The following is a 5,111-nucleotide window of genomic DNA, read 5'->3' as shown; positions in this document are numbered from 1 at the left end:
GCTGTGTCGGAAAGACCCTGGAACGGATGGTTAACCGTCGTTTGGTCTGGCTGTTAGAAACCAGACAGCTCCTTAGCCGCTCTCAGTGTGGATTCCGAAAATTTCGGTCCACGGTTGACAACCTGACCCTCCTAGAGGCGGCTATTCAGCAGGCTTTCCTCCGTGAGCATCACTGTATCGGTATCTTCTTTGATATCAGTAAGGCATATGATACTACTTGGAGACACTGTATTCTTGCACAACTGCATCAATGGGGCTTTCGTGGCCGCCTCCCCATTTTCATTCGGTCTTTCCTGTCTCAGCGTTTTTTTCGGACCCGAGTTGGTAACACACTGTCTGATCGCTTTCAGCAAGAGAACGGTGTCCCCCAGGGCAGTGTTTTAAGCGTTACCCTATTTGCCATAGCCATCAACATTATAACGTCTACAGTGAGGAGTCCAGTACAGTGCTCCTTATTTGTGGACGACTTTGCTGTTTTCTGTTCCTCCTCCGGTGTTGCCACCGTGAGCCGTCAGTTGCAGCTCACAGTGCGGCGGTTAGAGGATTGGGGTGCAAAGACGGTTTTTCGGTTTTCTGCCGATAAGTGTGTTTGTGTTCATTTTAATCGTTCTCGTCGTCTTTTTACTTTGCCTGCTTTGCATATGGGGGATACTGTCCTACATTTTAGAGACACAGTGCGGTTTCTGGGCCTAATTTTTGACTCCAGGTTGTCATGGCTGCCACAACTACGCGACTTGAAAGCCAGAACCCTGAAAGCACTGAACATCCTCAAGTGCCACAACCACAGGTCTTGGGGAGCGGACAGGGCGCGTCTCCTTCAGTTTTATCGAGCTTTTGTTCGTTCACGGCTGGACTGTGGGTGCACAGTGTATGGGTCAGCGAGGCCGTCTTATTTGCAGATCCTTGACGCTGTCCACCATGCTGGGATTCGACTGGCCACGGGTGCTTATCCGTCCAGTCCCATACCCAGCCTCTGTGCTGAGGCTGGGGAACCGCCACTTACCATCCGGCGGCAGCTCCTGCTGGTGCGCCAGGCTTGTAAGTTTCTTGCAGCTCCCACCTCGCCTGCTCACCATCTTGTTGCTCATCCACCTCTGGACCGCCTTTTTTCTCACCGTCCCCGGGCTACGTTGCCGTTTGGGATCCGAGTGCAACGTTTGCTAGAGTCCCTCGGTGTGGAGTCTGTACAACCCCAAATCCTGGGTTTTAACCGCCTGCCGCCCTGGTTACTGAAGAGGCCCGGAGTGATTTTAGATTTATTGCAGTACAAGAGAGATTGCACTCCTGCCACCGTTTTTAATGCAGCATTTTATGTCATTTTATCTGAGCACCACGACTATGTAGCCGTTTTTACGGATGGGTCGAAACAAAGAGATTCCGTTGGTTGCTCTGTTGTTTTTCCGGATCGTGTCCTCAAGGTCCGCCTGCCTAAGACTTTTAATGTCTTTGATGTAGAATTGTCTGCGATCTCGCGGGCACTGGAGCAGATGAGACATTCTTCCTGTCCTAAATTTCTTGTCTGTTCCGATTCACTAAGTGCCCTTCACTCATTGCAACGTTTGTATCCAGCAGGTAAAATAGTCCAGACCATCCAGGATGCCCTCCTACAACTACAGAAATTGGGGAAGGTGGTGGCTTTCTGCTGGGTTCCGGGGCACGTTGGCATTGCTGGGAATGAAAGGGCAGATCTCGCAGCTAAGGAGGCGCGTCTCGATCCACAAGTATCTCAGTGTGCTATACCTCTGCACGCACTTACCTCGCTGTTGAGCTCACGAGTCGTGCGTCGGTGGGAGGATGAGTGGCTGGAAGTGACTGACAATAAGCTCCGTGTAGTCAAGCCCACAACGCGTGTGTGGTGTACTTCTTTTCAGCCCCGTCGACGGGACGAGGTTCTCCTAACTCGGCTTCGGATAGGCCACAGCCCTATGACGCATGGCTTCCTGCTCCGGCGGGAGGACCCTCCAGTTTGTGGTGCTTGTGGCGTTCAGGTCACTGTGCGCCACGTTTTATTGGATTGTGTTTTATTTTCTGACCAGCGGGCCGCGGCTGACTTGCCAGCGGACCTGCCATCTCTTTTAGGCAACACTCAGATGAATGTGGTTAAAGTTTTAAAGTTCTGTGCCATGTCAAATGTTTTTACAAAGACTTTAGGGAGAGGATCTTAATTTGCTCACTGTGTGACAAGCTCGCCCATATTTTATGTAAGTGGGGCCAGCCAATGACAATTTCCTGTGGCATTCTTGTCGCTATGTTTTCCCTTTCCTTACATTTTACTTTCTTATGTAGCATTTACCTTCTTTTCCTGCTTTCTTTGCGTGTGTGCTTCAGTTTTATTAGGTCTGTCCACATTCGTTCCTTTTAATGTGTGTCAGGGCGCTGATGACCTCGACGTTGAGCGCCCATAAGCCCCAACACACACACACACACACACACACACACACACACACACACACACACACACACACACGACCACACCATAACTTCACCGGCTCTGAATTTTACCGTTGGATCTACACACGCTGGCAGATGTCGTTCACCAGGCATTCGCTATACTCACACCCTGCCATCGGATCATCACACTGCGTACCGTGAGTGTCACTCCACATAATATTTTTTCACTGTTGAATCGTCCAATGTTTATGCTCCTTACACCAAGCGAGACGTCGTTTGGCGTTTACCGGCAAGATGTGTGGCTTAATAGCAGCCGGTCGACCATGAAATTCCAGTTATCTCACCTCCCTCTTAACTGTCATAGTATTTGCCGTGGATCCTGATGCAGTTTCGAATTCCTGGATAGATGTCTGCCTATTACACGTTACGACCCTCTTCAACTGCCGGCAGTCTCTGTCAGTCAACAGCCGAGGTCGGCCAGTACGCTTTTGTGCTGTATGTGTCGCTTCACGTTTCCACTCCACTATCGCCTGGGAAACAGTGGACCTAGGGATGCTTAGGAGGGTGAAAACTTTGCGTACAGACGTGTGACACAAGTGACACCCAATCACCTGACCGCGTTCGAAGTTCGTAAGTTCCGCGGAGCGCCCCATTTTGCCCTCTCACGATGTCTGATGACTACTGAGTTCTGTGATGTGTTCGCTGATTGTGGCAGCACAATGCATCTAATATGAAAAACGGATGTCTTTGGGGTTTCCGGATACTTTAGATCACATAGTGTATAATAGTGCTTAGCAAACTCGTTTGCATGCTTCTCGAATGGTTCTTCTCGGTGTCTAGTCTGTTGGGAAGAGAATACACACATACCTGGTGAGACAATATTCATTTTGCATATTAACCAGCATCCTCATCTCGTTCACTCCCCTTTCAAGATTAATCTCAGCAATATAAAAGTGTGGGAGTATGTATTCAAATCTGCCTGTGAGGGATCTCTAGTACTCTCTGGTAGTCAAAGCATTCCTGCTTGTTTGTTTCTGAACCACTAGCAATGAGATCCATTCCCACTCCCTTGAAAAACAGTTCTCCATGGCACCGTCATTAACTGGCCTTTGTGAATGGCTGTTGGTACTTCGCAAATCACAGTATTTCCCGCTTTTCTTTCTCCCTAGCCATTAGTTATCAACTTCCAGTCCATTAAAGAACGTGTCCTTGCGGCAATAGTCTCTAGTAAGCATTCTTTATCTGTGCGCTGTGTTCAGTCACCAACCTGTAGTCAAATCATATTATAGGGATTTAATCATTGCACAGGAAAATATCATAATCTTGATAAAGTCTGTAAACCGTCTCAAACAGCCGACGCTGCGCGCACGGTGCCCAATAACAAGACGTAATTTACGTAAATTAATTTCTTTTCCCCTTCCGGACTCTAGGCAACGGCCTTGCCGCAGTGGCTACACCGGTTCCCGTGGGATCACCGAAGTTAAGCGCTGTCGGGCGTGGTCGGCACTTGGATGGCTGACCATCCAGGCCGCCATGCGCTGTTGCCCTTTTTCGGGGTGCACTCAGCCTCGTGATGCCAATTGAGGAGCTACTCGACCGAATAGTAGCGGCTTCGGTCAAGAATACCATCATAACGACCGGGAGAGCGGTGTGCTGACCCCACGCCCCTCCTATCCGCATCCTCCTCTGAGGATGACACGGCGGTCGGATGGTCCCTATGGGCCACTTGTGGCCTGTAGACGGAGTGGTGGTTCCTGACTCTAGGGGTGGTTATTTGGCAGCAGACATTACAACTCAAACATAATACACAGTCCAGTCACATTAATGTATCCACCGCCTACATTCGACATCACCGTGCAACAAGTACTCACAGACAACAGGTGGCAACACTAACAGGGTAGGGTATACAAAACACGCAAAACCATGCAGTCATTGTCAAAATGTGGAAACGGAGGTATTTATCTGAAGTCCAAAAGGGTAGGACCATTGGCTTTGAGCCCAAGAGTGGAATCATTTCCGAAACGGCTATGTCTGTAAAGCACACGTGTGCCACAGTGATCACAGTACAGCGTGCATGAAAAATGGCGTCTTCCAAAACTGGCGCTGAGGCAAGTATTGCGCAACGTTGGTCATAGATGACAGGGGTGAGTGAGGCTGTGGAGATGTGTACGGACGAATAGACGTGCAACTGTTGAACAACTGACCGTCCAGATGAACCAAGGGATCACCAACAGTATCACCTCAATGACTGTTCAGTGAACACTGCTGCGTATGGGCCTCCGTAGCGGTACCTGGTTCGTGTACCTTTGCTGACTGCTGTTCATCGGCGACGAGGGCTGAAGTTTGCTTGCATGCCATTACCACCACCGGACGCGTCTAATTGGTCCAGGTAGGATTTCCAGAATAATTATTATATACTCCATCGGACAAATGGTCGTTGGCGTGCAGGCGTTAAATACACTCCTGGAAATTGAAATAAGAACACCGTGAATTCATTGTCCCAGGAAGGGGAAACTTTATTGACACATTCCTGGGGTCAGATACATCACATGATCACACTGACAGAACCACAGGCACATAGACACAGGCAACAGAGCATGCACAATGTCGGCACTAGTACAGTGTATATCCACCTTTCGCAGCAATGCAGGCTGCTATTCTCCCATGGAGACGATCGTAGAGATGCTGGATGTAGTCCTGTGGAACGGCTTGCCATGCCA

At 49.4% G+C, this 5,111-nt stretch overlaps 1 pseudogene; it reads left to right on the top strand.

The window, feature by feature from the left end:
• Positions 1–3,820: 3,820 nt before the first annotated feature.
• Positions 3,821–3,938, top strand: LOC126089888 (5S ribosomal RNA; annotated as a pseudogene).
• Positions 3,939–5,111: the final 1,173 nt, after the last annotated feature.

Source organism: Schistocerca cancellata, chromosome 6, assembly GCF_023864275.1.
Source record: "Schistocerca cancellata isolate TAMUIC-IGC-003103 chromosome 6, iqSchCanc2.1, whole genome shotgun sequence".
In the NCBI taxonomy this organism is placed as follows: domain Eukaryota; kingdom Metazoa; phylum Arthropoda; class Insecta; order Orthoptera; family Acrididae; genus Schistocerca; species Schistocerca cancellata.
The sequence above is the reverse complement of the archived record's forward strand: the minus strand, read 5'-3'. Positions and strand labels throughout refer to the sequence as shown.